This window comes from Carettochelys insculpta, chromosome 3 (genome assembly GCF_033958435.1).
Source record: "Carettochelys insculpta isolate YL-2023 chromosome 3, ASM3395843v1, whole genome shotgun sequence".
Classification (NCBI taxonomy): domain Eukaryota; kingdom Metazoa; phylum Chordata; order Testudines; family Carettochelyidae; genus Carettochelys; species Carettochelys insculpta.
This window is the reverse complement of record NC_134139.1, coordinates 203,151,604-203,170,952: the sequence shown is the minus strand read 5'-3', so window position 1 is coordinate 203,170,952 and position 19,349 is coordinate 203,151,604. Positions and strand designations below refer to the sequence as shown.

The 19,349-nt window shown below is 42.5% G+C and overlaps 1 protein-coding gene across 8 annotated transcripts in view; it reads left to right on the top strand.

Annotated features, from left to right (window-relative positions):
• Positions 1 to 19,349, top strand: part of NCOA1 (nuclear receptor coactivator 1) — a 381,969-nt gene that overhangs the window by 174,553 nt on the left and 188,067 nt on the right. The window contains exon 3 of one of the 8 annotated variants that reach the window (XM_074991444.1): positions 11,333 to 11,494. The exons of the other annotated variants lie outside the window; for them this stretch is intronic. The gene's annotated coding sequence lies outside the window, so the exon portion shown is untranslated. The remainder of the gene's footprint in view (positions 1 to 11,332; positions 11,495 to 19,349) is intronic. 8 annotated transcript variants of the gene reach the window in all.

The following is a 19,349-nucleotide window of genomic DNA, read 5'->3' as shown; positions in this document are numbered from 1 at the left end:
ATTTAGTTTTTTGTTTAAGCAGTGGCAGCCTCTGGAGCCGCAAGAGGAGTCAGCAGTGGCAGCACTCGGAGCCACAGGTGACTCCTCAAAGAGCCACGTGTGGCTCTGGAGCCACAGGTTGTTGACTCCTGGCCAATGCTGTAATCACTGAGCTATCCCTCTTACCCCTGCAAAAAAAAACAAAAACAAAACATGAGCTGTATTAGCCTGGAATCGAAGGCAGGTCTCCCACGTGGCAGGTGAGAAGGCTACCTCTGAACTGCTGGCCAAAAAGGGACTGTGGCTATGTCTACACTAGCCCAAAACTTCGAAATGGCCATGCAAATGGCCATTTTGAAGTTTACTAATGAAGCGCTGAAATACATATTCAGAGCCTCATTAGACTGCCGGCAGCTGCGGCATTTCCAAATGGACGCAGCTCGTCCACACGGGGCTCCTTTTCGAAAGGACCCCAGCAACCCTAGGAGACAGAAATAAGGGGATTTCGAAGTTGCTGGGGTCCTTTCGAAAAGGAGCCCCGTCTGGACGAGCTGCGTCAATTTCGAAGTGCTGCAGCTTCCGCCATTCAAATGAGGCGCTGAATATGTATTTCAGCGCTTCATTAGTAAACTTCAGAATGGCCATTTGCCTTGTATTGTTGAAAGGCCTCCTCAAGGATTGAGCTGACAAACTTAGGGTTAATAGCCCACCACAGGAACCACTGAGCTATAGTGGCTCTTGTCTCAAGTGCACCTGACACGAACATTGAAAAGTTCCTGCCTCTGAACCTTGAAAGGCCCTTTGTGGCTCCTGGCACTATAATTGTAAAGTGAAAAAAAAATAAAAAATCCTTATTTGTGATAAACAGTGAATGTCTAAAAGCCCAACAATGAATAATAACTGTTATCTAAATAGTTTGAAAAAAAAAAAAGCACAATATACTATCATGTTAATAGGCATGTTTTTAGATCTTTAAAAATGTTATGGCCGTTCTTTCAAACGTTTACAAGTGAACATAGACATAATACATCTTTTAAACTTTACTATGCAGAAGAAAAATGCTGTTTTAAACTACCCTAGTTTAAATGAAACAACCACGGAAGAAGTTTCCTGTAAAGTAGTGAAATAAAAAAGGAACTACTAAAAAAAGGACAAGATGAAACAGATTCTATGTGTTTCATTGTAATTAATAGTTTAAAACAGCATTTTTCTTTTGCATAGTAAAGTTTAAAAGATATATTAAGTCTGTTTTTGCTTGCAAATGTTTGAAAGAACAACCATAACATTTTGTTCAGAGTTACGAACAACTTTCCTCCCCAGCCTCGATGCTCAGAACTCTGAGGTTCTTCTGTACTTAACGTTTTCAGTAAAGTGAGCGTCAAATGAGCCCTGCATTCATACATTGTAAGTTTTAGGTTTCCTTCATCATATTCTTCTAAATTTTTTTTATCTTTGCTTCATTTGCAGAATTGTCTGTGACAAAGCTAACTTTAACTTTTAAAGTTAACTTTTTGTTCAGTTGGTATGGTGTTCTTGATGCTTCTAAGTATTCCTCTGTAACAGCATGGCCTTGTGTATCATTTGCTTGTGTAAGATAGACCAACCCCATCATCTTTTGTCACATGGGAAATGTTACGGGATCACTATGTACAGTTCTGCACCAGTCAAGACTTGGAGTAACAAATTTCCCATCATTTTCATACACTGTAACCAACAATTTCCAGTGCTCTCTACTCTGCTGAGTGGAGACAGTAACCTGGTTTTAATGAAGATAAAAAAGCAGTCAGGTAGCACTTTAAAGACTAACAAAATAACTCATTAGGTGATGAGCTTTCATGGGACAGACCCACTGCTTCAGATCATAGCCATACCAGAACAGGCTCAATATATAAATCACAGAGGTGCAAAAATTGTTATCAAGGCTGACAGATCGCAAAAATTGTTATCAAGGTTGGCAAACTTCTGATTTGCCGACCTTGATGACAATTTTTCTGATTTGTCACCCTTGATAACAATTTTTTGACCTCTGTGCTTTATATATTGAGCCTGTTCTGGTATGATCTGAAGAAGTGGGTCTGTCCCATGAAAGCTTGTCACCTAATGAATTATTTTGTTAAGTGTTTGAAGTGCTACATGGCTGCTGTTTTGTTTTGATAGAATACAAATAAACACAGCTATCTCTCTCTCACTGGTGTTAATGATTGAACCATGTCAATGAAAAATTTGTTCTGAAAAAGATACAACAGAAAATTCATTGCATAAATGAACACAGCAATCTTTTCATCAGTGGAATCTTGCTGGAATTTGCTGGTCCTGATAATGAACTCACCTGTGGTTTTCCTGGAGGATGAATACTTTGTGGTAGGGAGTAGAGGGAGGTGTGTGTTTAGTTTCAGCATTAGAGGTAGTGGTTCCAAAAATTACTCTGAAGTTTCTCACATTACAGATGATGGGATGTTCATTGCCTCTTATATGTAGGGTTTGTTTTTTTTTAAGTCACTGCCACTGATTATTTCTCTGTGAGCAGCTTTAAAATAATTAGGTGGTAAATGAAAATGGCAGCTGTTTGTACTATTATTTAAATGATAGAATTTCTTCTAAACCCAGTCATATGGGTAAAATAACTAATACATGAGTATCAAAATCTGTCTGAACAGTCATCTATAGCAGCACACCACAAAGATCAAACTTTTTTAAAATCTTAAAGCTTATAAATGACTAATTAACCTATATTTAAACAGGAAATCTTCATCTGGGATTGTTGATTATACTGAGCAATGCGAAATTATTTCAGAAGTTCAGTAGGAAGAGTAAAAATGTAATTGATGAATACTTCCACAGCGGTCATACCAGTTATAATTTGAACACTCGTATTTTGATATTCATAAGTAATCTACACAAAACGCACACTGGGTGTGTCTACATTACCCCCTTTCTTTGAAGAGGGCATGCTAAGCAGGTAGGTCGGAGGAAGCTAATGAGGTGCTGCGAGGTATATGCAGCACCTCATTAGTGTAATAGCCGCTACGGGAACTTCGAAGCTGCTGACTTCGAAGTGCTGAAAGGCGGTGTAGCCGTGGGTGCTTTGAAGTACATGCCAAATGTGGAAGTTCCCTTACTCCCAAAACCAGTTGATCCAGGTTGTTCAGTCATATCCACATCACTATGTTCCAAGTCACTGCCTTCTGAGCAACATTTTTCAGATTGTTTCATTCTACAGGCCTTGCATCTCTGTAATACTGTTTATGTTTGGGACATGTTCCTTTTTTTACCCAGAGATACAAAACTGTCTTGAAAATTTTCCCAAAGATAGTTTTCTTTTTTTTTTTTTTTTTTTTTTTTTTTGTTAATAAAGTCTGATGTCAGACTCCTTTCTGGTCCTGCTCCCTGGTGTGGACAGCAGCACTAGAAGCCACACTCTAAAGAATGTGGTCCTTTTCCCCCCACTTTAACACCAGTGTTGTGCCTTTCGTATTACATACTTGGCTCCAGCTTCCTCGTTAAATAATTCCTTCCATGCCCACAAAATAACATCACTCCCAGACTTCTGCTTGTGTCATCTACCTGCTTCTGGCACTGCAGTATCTTATTTGTCAAAGAGAGTGTGCCAGGCAGTTGAGAAATTAATGGATTTCTCTTTGTAGCTGTGTGCACACATACAAGGAGGCAGCACAGGACCACTTACCTGAAGTGTCCAGATCCACCCAGAATCATGGGTTGGTTGCTTACTGGGCATATAGGTGCTTTTCCATGTGTTTGAGAGTAAATTTCCATGGTGGGCAAAGTAAATAAATATTTGTAATTTGATAACTGAGCTGATCAGTGCTAAGGTAGGGAGAAGCTAAAAATGGGAATGTGAAACCACCCATTGGTCTCAGTGAATAATTCTGATGAAATACATGATGGTGTCTCTTGGAATCATAGGTTGGGTCCCAACATCTGTGAGAACTTTGTCAGTCTCTTATTCCCAGAAATTCAGATGTTGTGTTCCATAGGATCAAGTTTGTTGCACAATAGGTCACAATCTGTATAATACTTATAAAGCGTTTCTTTGAAGGTTATATTTCATCCCCCATCCTTTATCTAAGAAAGCAGAATGAGAAGTAAAAAGGTACAAACAATTGCCTACTGACGACGTTGGGTGGTGTTAGGTCTTCAATCACATAATTCTGAATCTCAAGAACTGCCTCCTTTTATCATGAAGGTTTGAACTCTTTTTTCTGAACAGGCTTTTCATATTCTGCCAGCTGCTCATTGGAAGGTTTTCAGTGCCTTGGGTGAGAAAACCCTTGCTTATCCTCCTTAGAAGAGAGCATATGCATCTTTGAAGATTCTTTTAATCATCAGCCGTTAAAGAGACACTGTCAAGTCTGGTGATAGGGAGCATAGGCTAGCAAGTGGGCTGCATGAGTGGCCCTCTTTCATCTTAGTGGGGTGTTAGGTTGTCATAAAGAAGAGAGCCTCCCAGAATAGGGTAGTTTTGCTAACTGTGCTGGTATACCTTGAATTTGTGGGGTGTGCCAACTGAACCATAGGAGCGCTTTGATTGGATGCAGTGGGAGGTCACAGCTCTCTGTCAATGTTGCATGCAGTCAGCGCACATCTCACTCACTTGATGTGCCCTCACTTTATATGCATGTTACTTTAATAATACTAATCGGAAAAACAAACTATGCAGATGGAAACTAGTGGAATCTGGCAAGCCTGTGGGTGGGTAATTGTAAACAAAATGTCTTGAGGACACGCATAGAAAACTGAACAGATTGCCCACCACTGGTTAAGTCTGTTATTTCAAATGTTCTCACCTGTTTCAAAAAAAACAGGCAGATTATTACTCTGGAAAGACTCTTAAAACAAGTTCCTCTTCCCTGTATGAACCATTTATTTCCTTTTTTATGTTCACTGAGAAATTACTGTAAAACACAGCCACCGCTGTGAATGGAGAGTTCTGACTTGGTATTGTTTTACCGCTGTTTTGTATGCCATTCCTCACAGCAGCACGGGATCAGGCCTTCAAATGTGTCTTCAATGTTGGGTTTGCCCATTTTCATGAAAACCGACATTTTGTCATGATGCCTGCAAAACGGTTAATAATGGCCAGACAGCTGGTGAGCTGTGGCTGATACTTATGCTAACCATGACCACCTTGCTGTTAGCATGTGCTCCCTCATCTGTTTGTTGTGTCCATCTGTGCTATTCCTTGTTGTCAATTTAAATGGTAAGATCTTTGGGGCAGTCCATTTTTCATTATGCTTGTACGTTGCCTAGCACAGTAGAGCCCCAATGCCTGACCAGGATCTCTAGTTGCTACCTCAGTGAAAATAATATGTCAGATCAGAGCTCTGATTTATTCAGGGCAGCAAAGAAATCTTCCCTTTCGCAAAGGGGAACAGCAAATGCAAATGGAGACTGATACAAACCTCAGTCTCTGTGCTGACTCCCTTTGCTAACCAGAAAGTGAAAACATTCAAAAGAACATCAAGCTTGAACTAATGTTTCTAATGTTCCTGTTTTCCTTTTCTGGCACCTTCTGTGTATTCTCGGGTTCATAGACCCCCATCTCCTCAAACAATGGAATTATGATGAAAATCTCATGGATTGTTTGGGGGGTTATGTCACTGAGGCACTGTCAGCAAATGGGGTAACACCAGTGAGTTTTGAGTGAGACACATCAAGAGGGAAGAATCTGTTAGAGTGGTTGAAGTACTTTGTATGCTGAACGTGTTCAAGAGCCTACGCAGCAGCTCCCATCCCCAACTAAAGGCAGGTTTATGCTTACAACGCTACATCTGTGTAGTTGTGCCACTCTAGTGCCTTAATGAAGGTGCTCTGATCGGAGTGCGCTTTCCTGTTGGTGTGGTTAATCCATCTCTGTGAGGCTTAATCTACGCTACTGTGCAAGATTGAACCACACAGGGTCGGTCTTCTGGGGTTTGATTCCATGCACGTGTGAAATCAAGCTCTCAGCAGTCAATGTCAACCCCTGTGCTCCTCGCAAGAGGAGAGGAATAAGGAGGGTCGAAGGGAGAAACTCTCCTGTCAACCTTCCCCTGTTAAGACAGACAAGTTAGCCAAGTACACATACATGATTTTAGCTACACCTGTTGTGGAACTACAGTCGGCCTATCTGCAGTTGACTTACATGTCTAGTATTGACGTGGCTTGAGAGACTATAACTGTGTGGATAGGAGAAGCTCTCCCACCAATCTAGTGCCATCTACACGTGGGGTTAGGTCAGTATAACTACTTTTTTCAGTGGTGTAGATTTTTCAGACCCCTAAGCAACTTAATCATATTGTCCCTAGTATAGGCCAGTTCTCAGGACCTTTCTGCATTAGAACATTTGTACTGATATAACACAACAAGATAGCAGAGAGCTGTAGTAATTGTGTCGCTGCCATAGAGATGTACTTGATGTTCAGACTGGTGTAATGATATAATGTATTGTATTATACTTAAGTGAATTTTTTCCCAGTGTTGAAAAGACCTCAGTTTCCATCAGAGCTTTGCAGCTCATTTTAAAAGTTAGTACAGCTAGGCAGATAACCCATAGTGTAAGAGAACTGCATGATGACTTTAAATGAGGGTGGCTGGTGCCTGCAACACATTCATGGGCAGTTTTAAACTGGAGGCTGTATTCTAGGTGACTGGTGGTCTACCTCCCTCCTTTAACATTTTATCAGTAGTCTGGGTGATGAATTAGTAGCAGGTGAGTGTTGGGGAGGGCAAATGCAACAGATGGGAAATCACTCCCCTCTACTACCTGGGTATTTGTAGTCCTGATAATTAGTTATAGTATAGCATAGCATATGAAACAAAAAGTGAAAATGGAGCTGCTTACAACACTTCTGTGGCTTCTTTACTAGTCCAGATACTTGGCTTCATTTAACTTTCTCTGACCCATTTCTGCTGGGGTATCATTCCTCTTTAGGAGTTGCATGAACTCTCTCCTCCTCCAGGACCTCCAAATGATACTGAAGTGTCTCAGACCCTTGTACAAACTATTGGCAGACTGTCCGGGAATCTCTTGCTCACCAATGAAATACAACAATCTCTGGTGTAGAACAAAGACAAATTCCCCCCTTTTTGCAGGAGTGTTATGAGTGGAAGTTAAAAATCAAATTCTTCGGTTGAAATTGTAGGGGAACGTTGGTTAGTCAGTGTACATTCTACCCGACTTGAAATGTGGTTGTTAAACCCAGATTAACAATCCTACTCCAGTGAAATGCTCAATTGCTAAAGAGGCAGATGCTGCCATGACAAAGATGTACTAATCATTCATCCGTCATTCCAGCTATAATCAAATTCATTGCGAAAAAAGCATGTTTTCTGCCCACATTATGGAAAAAAAATTAAACTGCTGAAGGGATGGAATATGTTGGCATGCTACCCAAATGTATCATATTTCTACTTTTTCCAATTTCTACTTTTTCCAAGTATTATGCACTTGTCAACTTGTGTAGGCACAAGGATGCAGTTTTGAAACACAACATACAAATTATACATAAGTAAAAGAAGGTTCCAAGACCTACAGAGAACAGAAAACTGAAATTTCTCTACCTGCCCTTTTTTTCCTGAAGAAAACCATTTTCTGAAGATTTCAAACTGGAGCTTCAGTTGTCCATGTGGGGATTGAAGTGGTGAACCTGCATTTGTCTGTGGTAGCCTCTTTCTTGGGTCACCTGGGTCTTCTAAACCACCTTTCTTCACCCCCCATGATGTTATCAAGGAATATCACTTTCTGAACTCCACTTCTGCTAAAATCCTCATCTGTTTTTCACTCCTTTCCACTTGGCTATTGCAACTCCAAATCCAAGGTCTGCAGACCCCACCATGTGGAGAACAATGTTGCTTGCCCTCTCATATGAGTAAAAAAAGGAATGTGTTCCTTCACATTCCTTTAAAATCACCCCTTAAGACACAGTTTATGATAGGATCAACTTAAATGATTAGGAGGATTTTAATCTCTCTCCATTGACTTGCTTCAACTGCTTCTATACCACCTCTCTTCCCTGCCCTCCCATTCCCCCCCAGCCACCACCACCTTGCAATATAGCACTAGCTGCTTCTGTTTTCTTCTGTGCAATGAAACCACAAATGGTGCAAGAGATTTCTTCTCTGCAGATCCTACTGTCTGGGACAGCCATTCTGTATCTTGCCACCCAGCTGATACGCTCATTTCACATCCGATTAAAAACCTCCCTTTCTTCCTTGCCTCTACTTCTCATTCCTTCTGCTCTTTTTTCCCTGAAGCTGCGTTGTCTGACTCACTGGGAAAACAGTTCATCTTTTGGCTTTTGGGAGAGAGTATGAAAATGAGTCTTTTTGTCTTCCAGCATTGAACAAAAGAGACAACGGGGAGAGTCCCTCTTTTGGCAATGCTTATGGTAAAAGCTTAGCTAGATATTTAATTTTCTATGCATTCAGTAAACTGAAATACAGACATCTTGATAATACAGGGGGTCCTCCATATATGTTGCTCTCATATACGTTGTTTCATGCTTAACACCATTGAAACTTTGAAGAACACAATATACACATTCTTTGCACTTGTGTCATTAAATAGTTTAGAAATCTGACTGGCTGGGGCTGGCTACTTTGGGGCTGTTTACACATCCAGAGTCAGCTGCCGTGGGGCTGCCTGACCAGTTGGGGCCAACTGCAACACATTGACATTTTGCTGACTGCATGTCAAGAGCGCCTTTGGACAGCAGGATATAACATTCAACTGCTGGTGTTCTTGACCTCATTGGATAGCTCAGTAAAAAAAAAAAAAGTTTGAAAAGATGTTTAAAAATATTTTCAAGTTGTGCAACCTATCAACAAATGTGTTTGACCCTTCCCACCATCTTAATTTCTTATGGGAAAAATTCCTCATTATACATTGTTTTGCTTTACCTTGCAACTTTTTGGTCCCTAGCCCTGATGTGTATCAAGGACGCCATGTACCTGCAACCTTTGTATAGCCTGGCCTCTAAGATATTTCTATTCAGTTTTATGTACACTAGTCAATGCAAGAGACTGGCTTTGGTGTGACCTCCCAAGGTGTCGCGTCCAACCCTGTGAGTCTACGAAAATAACCACAGGACCCGTACAGTCCATGTGTCATGGTCCCCACTGTAATGATATGACACCTGTATTCTCCACACTATGGGTCACTAGCAGAGTTTGAACCTAGCACGCTGAGATACCTGCCACCTGAACGAAGAGTACGTCAGTTACATAGCAGACTCTTATCACTTAGTGGGCAAGTGGTGGGCAACCTGTGGCCCGTGGGCTGCATGCATCCCACGTGTGATCCATGGGACCTTTTGTTTACCTTTGGACACAGGCAGGTTTGCCAGATTCCACTGGCTTCTGTGTGTGTGTCTCACACACACTCTCTCTCTCTCTCATGCGCACGTGCACGTGCGCGCGCACACACACACACACACACTTCCTACCAGTATTACTAAAGTGACACGCACACAAAGCAAGGACACAGGAAGTGAAGGGCATGCGGATTGCACACAACATTGACTGAGAGCCAAAGTGCTCCCTCTGCATCCACTCAGAGCGTTGCTGCTGTTCAGTCAGCGCACTGCACATATTCTCTGTATGCAAGCACAGTGAATGGAACTATCCTATGCCAGGAGACAGTCTCGGTTACAACAGTCGTGCAGCCCAACGAGATGGAGGGCCGTTCATGTGGCCCGCTCGCTAGTCTGGGTTGGCCATAGCTGCTTTAGAGGGGTATTTTGTCATTGTTATGGTGACAGCTATGCGGGTGGCTGGTCATCCCACTCTTTGTAGCTAAGCCAAGCATATTATCAGCACCAGAGACTGTCATCTCTCCATTTGCCCTGCCACAATACTTTGCATGTCACCCTTCCATCCCCTTTGGGAGAGCTGCAGGTGTCCGTGACAATGTCCCCCAGCCAGGATTTTGTGTGCCTCGTGTTCTACTTGGCTACCTTACCAGACTCTCCCATTCTCTTCCCTGTGCTAACCGCTATTCCCTGTTCTGCCATCTGTGCCATTTCTCCCTTACCAGTGACTGTGCCCCCGCCTCAGCCCCAGATTCCCTAGTTACTTCCACCACTGGGGGTCTTGTTTGTCCCTCCTATTTCCAGATCTTTCTGGCATTCCCTGCCCTCCTCCAGGTAGGGACTCCATGTGTACCACTGTTCCCCAGGCTCTGCATTCCTCCTCATCCCATACCAGCATACCCAGTTTCCCCCTGCCAGGGGTTTTGCGTGTCTCTCATTTCCCCTTCCTCCCCATATGATTCCCTTCTCCCAGCAGTGGCTTTGTGCACCCATTCTAATGTCTCAACCATTAATATTATTTTTGTCTGGAAGGTAAATCCGTCTAGGGCCATGGCTACACTCCAAAATTAAGTCAACCCAGCTTAAGCTGGCATACAGCCACTGTGTTAATCATGCTGCTTGTGTGTGTCTACACTTTGTTCCTGGTGAGGACATACTCACTGAAACCAGGAGCAAAGTCTTTATTGTACTGTCAGCGTGGAGCCTTGAGGGATGGCTACTAAAAGCCAGTAATAGCTGACATAAGCAATGGGAGGAAATTTAAGTGTAGACTCTTCTGTATTTCTGTCAACGTCAGCTTCCATGCAAAGACCTAACTCAGTAGTATACAACACATCTTGGTGCCAGCATATTAAATTCTGCTGCGCAGGTGGACAGAGCTGATAGTGTACTGTTATGATGGAATGTATGCATGGGGCTCATCAAACATTTGTTTGACCTGTGGACAGTTGCAAAGCTGCTGGTGACCTCATTGAAGAGCAGTCAGAGACATCCTGTCTCTCTTGTTCTCCCTTTTTTGGGCTTTGTGATTTTCCTTAAAATCAAAAGGGTTCTGCCCATGGATGCCTAGACTATTCTCTGAAATTCTGGAGTGATCAGTTTTGGCATTTAAAAGTCACCATGCTACACAGACAGATAAACCGAGAAAATCTGTTGAGTGGAGTATAAGGCCTTCATAAACTTGGCCCACAATGGTAAATGGTTGAGAAAACTGTGTTGAACTGACTGAAAGGCTACCAGTTTCTTTATCTGCCCCAATCTTTCTGTTCTCTGAACACCAACATTTGCACTGAGCTCATTTTCCAGGATGCATATAAGCTGTTTGGGCAGGGACTATCGTTATGTAGATGTCCAGATCCCTAATTGGGATCTAGATGATACTTTGGTCATTAAAATATGGATCAGAACTTCTTTTCTTATAACTTATTATAAGGTCAGTATAAGTTCAAATATAAGTTTAATAAGTCCCTTCCCTAAAAAATTACATAAAAATCAGGTTATTTTTAAATTAAAGAAAACACTATTTTTTTTTTTTTAATGCTCAGGATGTCTGGGAGAGATCGCTCATATGGCCTTTACATAATGCCTGTTGTATGAAATGAGGATTCAGGAGACCTTGGGCTTCCTATGTGATCCTGGGCAAATCACTTTTTCTCTTTGCCTCACTTTCTCCATCTGTAAAATGGGGGTAATTCTTTTGTATCAAGGTAAGTGTTTTTGGCACATGGGAGGGCCCATATATGGATTTAGCTAGACAGAAAGCTGTTTACCAGTTGGGATTCTGGGCATTATAGAGATGGTAATGGGTTGCTTTGGCCGCTTTGAGAGAGGCTTTTTAGCGTGTGCACTCTTTATTTATTTATTTAATGAAAGTCAAGTGTATCTTAGAGCATTTATGGCTCACTTGATTCTTTGAATGTAATCAAATTGCAAACCTGACTTAAGCGATGTTCTGAATCTGTCCTGCCACTGTGTGTGTTTGGCAGAGTCTGTCAGGTGGCACTAGTGATCCCAGAAGAGTCGCTGTGTTCGAATAGCTCTGGCAGTATGTGTTTAGTTTAATTATCAGTCAGCTGGTGTGGGAATCAAGTGGGAGAGCTGGCTCAGAATCCTTTGCCTGTCATGGCAGCAGCATGTGCTGGAGAGTATACACGCTGAATGTATTGCAAACATCAGGAGCACATGGAACAGAGGAAGAGAGAGAGCAGGAGAGAGAGCTGCACAACAGCATGTTAGTCATCTGGTTACTGCTCAGCCTGAAAACAGACTTGTCTAGCTGGAAATCTCTCAGGTAAGGAGAGCTGTATGATTTCTTTAAGCTTTCAAATTTAAAATTACTGTGAGCTGGTAACAAATCTGCTTCCCAAACCTTAAGAATTTCTACCCCCTGCTCCCCACCCCCTCCAGTTTTAAGAGCTGATATCCTTCACTGAAGATCTCATCTGTTACCAGGCAAACTACATTTTGCTAGGATATCAGAGGGGATTCTGTACAAGGCAGAGAAGCTTTTAGTGTCACTTATGTCAGTGTTTATGTAACAGTGCAAACAAAAGATGATAGCCAGATAATTATACTTAAATTTTCTGACGAAGAGTCCTTTTATCACAAACATTTGAGCTAAGGTACTTTTGATTGAACTTTTTTTGGTACTGTTTGTATTAACTTGTCCACCCCATAGTATTTAATCATGCTCTGCATTTTTGGAATAACATACTAAAGGAGAAAATTACATATTTCAGCAGTGACCTTGAAAATCAATGAGTAAATGTTTAAACTGGCTAGATCTGGCAAGGATCCACGCAGCACCTCACAGAAGTAAGGACGTTAGTTTAAAGAGAGAGAGGGAGAGAGAGAGAGCTCCTTGCTTAAAGAAGAAATAGCTGATTGCTTAACGTTTGTTAATCATTGGTGAAATAATTTAAGGCAACAGATGAAGTTAATGATTTCAAAAGTATGTGTTTTTGGGTTCTCTATAACAAACTATTGCACAATTTGAAGGAAGTCTTCCTGTAATGTAAATTCATTTAGATTACAGTGTAAACAGGTTCAGAATGTTGACTTGTCTTAGGCATGTACTTGAAACCATTTTCTGATTCAGGACTCCAGGAGTTCCTATGGTCCCTGGAGGCAGATTTGAGATTGTAGCAAATACAATGGATCTACATCTTATTGTTTGCTGATGCTGTGGTGGGAGGAGGGTTAGGCAGTAGCACAGGGCCGAACAGTACAGTATGTCTTGCACACCGTTACAGAAAGGTCTGTCTGTGTATGGGTGTAATTGAAAGTACATGCAACCTGTTTATTCTAGTAGGAATGTACAGGAGCATTTATAGCTTCACCTTGACAGAATTGTGTATTCAAAGACTATGGAAACAGCACAAATAATTGTTGCAAATGCTGGAGCATGTTTGCAGAAGTACTTGTGCACTTGAATATGTTTGCATATTGTTTGGTAGAGACGGTAAACGATCCAGGAACCCCTTGTGAGCCATTATTTTCTTTGCTGGCAGGAGGACAATCACCAAACTCACAAGGATAATCAGGTGTTCAATATGTGATGTTGCACTGCAGCATCCTGTTACCACTGTTTGTGTTATGGGGTGCCGAGAGTCTCCAGCCAAGCCTGGGAGCCAGTCCTTGCCATAAAAAGCTTCTCTCTATATAGACAAGATGGAGGTGAGAAAAGGAAGCATTGTCTGCATTTTACAGGTGGCCAATTGAGACATGGACATACTGTGACTTGACCAGTGTCACAAAGGCAGCAGTGCAAAGCTGGGACTTGAGCCAGCCATTTCAATCCCAGTCCAGTCTCTTGTCTATTCGTGTGTTTTTTTTTACCTGCACAGCCTCCTCACTTTCCCCTTCAGTACTTATATATGCCAAGGTTCATCGTCACCATTGCAGCTACAAGCCCCATATGGGAGTACTCTCAGGTCCAACAGGCAGCTTCCCGTGGCAACCCTGTGCACTCAGTCTTCAAGGAAGGATGGGAGTCAGCTCCATGTGCTTTGCCACAGGCAAGTGTCTCAGAGTGAGTAATGTGAAATGGTGCTGAGAATTCAAGATCTTGACTCCGCAGTGAGCTAGTGCGTGGCATGCCAAGGTGTATGCGCTAGATGGCTGCACGCTAATTTGCAGTGTGGACTCTGCTACCACACACTCTTAAATGGCAGTGTTGGTGTGAACTGTGGACCTTTTTAGTCCTTAGTAGCAGGGTCCACATGGTGAGTTAGCCCCAGGGAGCACAAAGTGCGTGCAGGGAGGCAGGGGGCGCAGCACAATTGGGTGCTGGGTCTCAGGCTCATCCATCTCATTATGAATGTTGAAATATGTGACTGTTTTTATGTCTGTGTGGTCACATTTGTATATCGATTCATAAAGTTTTTACTTTCTACAGACTTATTTTCTTGCAAATGCTAAAAGTGTTTTTTGATAGAACATAAACCAAAATTTCTTTCAGTTTGGATTACATTACAGGGTTGGGGGCCCTGTTAATTGCAGAGATGAAAAGTGCGGCCTGACATAAAAAGTTTGCTCACCTCGAGTTAGCACATGCAGGCTGGTATGCTGTAGAATCACACTCGTGGTTTATTGTGCACAAATTTGTTATGTAGACAAACCTCTATTGGCATGAAAAGGGCTGTTCACCAGGTAATTGTATAACAGTGGAACTGTTAATCTAATACGTCTGCTGATGCAGCCTGTGTCATGTCTGACAGTTCCTTGTCTAAAACCTGACCTGGAGAGCTCTGAGGCATTGGCACTGGATGTTGATTGGCAAGTTATGTTTGATCAAAGGAGAGATGCTGTCTATCACCCATACTGCAGAAGGGTGTAGCATTTTTGGTGAGCTTTCTACCAGTCAGGATTAGCACAATCCAGGATTATGTGTAGTGACTGGGGGCTGCTTCCTGGCTCTCTGGTCCCTCCAGAGCTAGGGTTTCACCAGCCCAGTGCAGCTGGCCACTGCCAGAGTTTACCGTCGAGGGCCGGTTAACTATTTAACATCCCTAGTGATCACCTGTTCCTGAGAGCTGGAGAAGTCATGTCAGACTTAAGTGATCCTGTCCATGAAAAAGGCAGATAACTGCTCTGATTGGAATGGGCTGGCATATGCAATTGGGGGGAGGCATTATTTGTAAGCCAGTAAGTTGGCAGTCCTGCTGGGTGTGATTTAGTGCAGCGTTTCTCATCCTCTTTGTGCTGGTGTGACCCTTTTGAACTAAAACAACCCTTGTCCCTTCCCATTAGCAAAAAATCTGTCCCCCCCATAAGCTTGTGGGGTCAGTGAAATAGCTTTGGGAGCTCCCTGTGGTGTGGAGCCCCAGACAGTTGTCCTGTTTCCCACCCCTAATTCCAGCTCTGCTTGCGACACACCCCGCTCCCCAGCTTCAGCCTGCAGCCCTTAAGGGGTTTTGATCCCCTGGCTGAGAAACACTGATTTAGTCGTTTCCATGGATGAGATTTTACTTGTCCTCTTGTACAGTTGTGGAATACAAGTGTCCTAGTCATTGGGCATCTTTCACAGTCACCACTTAAGATGCCTTCACTATCATGATTCATGAAGACAGTAGTGGAGAGTGGATGAGTCTGTGCCTTGTATCAGTTACAGTGGGTAGTATGTTAGTGCGATGGTTCCCTAGCTCCATGGTATCTTGGCTCTTTAGTAGGGTCCATTAGGATGTTCTAGAATTGGCTGAGCCTATGAGCTTCTAGGGGACATCTGTCTTGGCACCAGCTTGTCTCAAGGAAGTAGAGACACTTCATACTCCAGTATGGAGCAGCAGGTACTAAAGTGACAGGGAGCGATTTGTAGTGCTGCTTTTACCCCAGTTTGTGACATCTACATGGCTGATGATGAGAAAGACGCTATGTTGTCACCCACTATGTGGGTATGGGAACTGTTGGTGTAAAACCCATAGTGGGACATGGCTATGAAATGGCCGCCAATTTTTCTTAGAAAGTATTCCTTCATTTGGATTAGTCATGTGAAAAATCCATACTTCCTCGGCAGCACTGTGGTAGCCAGCAGAATGCTATGGCTCCATTCTTGGGCTGTTTTAGTTTGCCGTTGGACTTCAGAGCGAATTCATAAAAGGTCTTCTCTCTGATGAATACAAAAAGTTACTCTTGGGGGAATTTTGTGCAAAAAGCCCTTACAACTTCCATGTACAATATTTCAAAACTCTCCATATTTCATCAAAAAAAAATAATCATGCCACTTTCAATAATTTTGGTAATTTATGTCAAAATGTCTCTCAGTAAATATGTCTCACAATACAAATAAGAAAGAGCCAAGATTTTTTTTTTAAAGAAATGTGTTTCTTTCTAGGCTTTGGGGAGTAAGGAGTAGCTGAGGGAAAGGGAAGGGAATTTCTGAAAAGGAGCCTGGGAGTGAACCTGGAGGAGTGTTGGTGGGTGATGTATGAAACAGGGCTCTGTTTTGTTTTGTTTTGTGGGCAGGGAGGCTAGCCTCTCCCTTTAAGACAGGCCTGTCTGCCTCTGTATCCCTGTGACCATCCATCGTCCCCTGTGGCCCTGCATCCCCATTTCCATACAAGTATCAGTGAGGTAGCTGTGTTAGTCTGTAGCTTCGAGAACAACAAGAAGTCTTGTGGCACCTTATAGGCTAACGGATATTTGGGAGCATAAGCTTTCATGGGCAAAGACCAACTTCATCAGATGCATCTGATGAAGTGGGTCTTTGCCCGCTTATGCTCCAAAATATCCATTAATCTATAAGGTGCCACAAGACTTCTTGTTGTTCTCATTTCCATACAGTGACTTCTTCAGTGCTGTTAACCTGCTAGCTCTTGTGCCGAGGCTGTCCCTCACTCATCACTTCTGATCCCCAGTCTGTGACCCTCCAGCAGTCTTATGTCACCTGCTCTCTCCATCCCCACCATGTCTCCTCGCCTGGCTTGCCCTGTGAGAGAGGCAGCCACAACCCTCTCAGACTCAGCTGCTGTCTCTGAGCCATGTGCCCTCCCAGTGCTACATCGGTGCTTGGTGGGTAAAAGCTGTAATTGTTGTCCCTTCCTGGAAGAGAGGGGGAGAAAAAGGGAATTCACAGGGGACATGAATTGTGTGTGCAGGCAGTGGTGCAGAATTCCTGCAGGAGTAAAGCAATAGACAAGAAACATGATCTCTAACAAGACATCTTCCTTGCCCTTGAAAAGGAGATCTTTTGCTTCAGATAGGTAGACTTCATCCTGGGAGGGTCGGTTATCAGAAATGTATAATTAAATTATGCCCATTTCTCCTGTGGGTGCTGGGTTACTTACGATACTTGCTAGTACAAACTTTAGGCAAAATCCCTGCTGACCTTTGCACCCACTGACTTGCCTGAAAGTAAGAGGGTAAGACCAGCTTTAACTTCATTGTATGTTTGTTAATTACAGCAACTGGCAGGTTTACAAGCTACATTCCCCTTCGAAATGGCCTCAGATTGATTCCTTTCACAATGCCAACTTTATAATGATGCACAAATCTGCTTTAAAGAAGTTACCAGTTTTTTGCACCATCAAGATTGTTCTCAAAATGACAGCGTGACACCTAAGCTCTGAGCTGAGTGCTTCCTACCAACTTGTCAGGCTTCTGAGATATTCACATTCCATACTGTGGGCATGTTCGGTGCTTAATTAGTTTGACTTTCATTATTCTTCCTGGCAAAAACATCAGCATCCAAAGGTTGTTCAAAAGGCATGGGATGATGCAATTATATTTGCTCCTTTCTACCTTCTCCACAAGGTTAACTTCTCCAGCATCATACTCCTGGGGACGCAATGCTAAAAAGCCCTCATGTACTTTGCTTCTGCTAACAGTTGTTTGGAACATATTTCCCTTACAAGTCAGGGGAAAATGTTGAAATTAAATTTGCCGAACATGGTAACTTCAGAGTCTGGTAAGTGTGATACTTGTCACAACCTTCCTTGTGCATGTCTGGAGTGTCATGATGCATGCACTATGCAAATCAAAAAATAAATGTCATTTCCCATCCCCTGCGATGATCCGTTTCTGTTTACAAGCTTCAGTCTTCCTCCCTAAGCACTCCTCTGTGGCCCTGGGGCTAGTTAGAGCATAGCACTTGGCGTCACTGAATTCCACCTGGTCTTTTTCCTCAGACAACTCAAGCACTGCAGCCCTCAGGGCAGCTAAAAAGTACAGACTCATTCCTCCCTCTCAGTATCTTTGGGAAAATGAAGATCTATGTAGCCAGCTGGGCTGTGAGTGAGGGGATTGGTCAGAAACCTTCGTTATCAAAACTGCTTTTAATTAAATGTGGAGTCTCAACCATGAAAGTAAAATATTTGCAATTCGGGGCTTTGGATGCAGTTGCAGTATTCTGGATTCATTTGACATCCTTCTTCTGTCCTGCTATTAAGCTGAGTATTTTCTGCAAAGTTTATTTTGGCTTTGGCTTCTGCCAATTTTTTGTTAATGTGTCCTGGCAATGTAGAATATGTGACAGCCCCTTGCTCCTGCTAGAAGAGTTAACGGCATACAAAAGATGGTATTTTAGAAGTCCTAATGGCACACCCTCTATCTTGCCCATTCCTACACTTGGCTATTGAAGTAAGCAGTGAGCTAATAGCCAGCTTTCCAACCTCACATTCTGAGCAGTCTGTTATTCAGAATAGATGTTGAATATTTGCCTATTCTGCTGATGAACTGTTTAGAGCAGTGCTTTTAACCTGTTGTCCATGGACCCCCGGGGATCTGTAAATTATCCAATATTTCCAAAGGGGTCTGCATCTCTATTTGTCATTTTAGGGGTCCACAAATGGAAAAAAGGTTAAAAAAAAACCCCACTGTTTAAGAAAAATAACTCGTGCAGGTTGAAATGAATGTGTGCTTGCAGTTCCTTCTCTCCCTCTAGGTGCCTTTCACTAGGAGCACAGTTCTGCGTTCTGCACTGGGGGTAAGTTCCAGCTTTAGACTTGAGAGGCACTGTTTCCAGATACAAAATTTCTTCTTTTCAAATGTTATCAGTGAGATGTACAGTAACTCCTTTTGACACGCATTGCCTTAGGCTGCAGAGTTATGCAGGTAGTTGTCAGATACCTCTGTGATCCATCCCTGTGGTGATTTTATCTATGCTGTCCTCTGGAACCTGTGTATCAGACTAACACAGATATTAAAGTGAGGAAAGTAGTTTAATATGAATTTCCTGTTTCTGCATAAAACACTTGAACTACTTTTAAAAATTAATAGTCAAAGGTCATAGAGAATTCTGGAGAACGTGCAGGTACAAAGTTATGTGGTTTCAGCTACCTTTGGTATCCTGCAGCTACCATTGTTAAATCCATACAGTAAATAATTAGATGTTGCATGGAAAGTGGAAACAGCACAGGATTCTCTTCCTATGTGTATGTACAGCATCTAGCACAATGGGCCTTGCAAGTGCTGCAATAATGCAAATAGTAATGTGATTAATTTAAGGAAGTCGTGTGAAGAGGACAATTTGGTTTGCTAAAAGGCACGTGCAATATTTATTTGCTTTCATAATGGTGTTCAGACTTTTGAGTTAGCCCCTTGTCCGCTCTGCCCACAGGCTGTTTG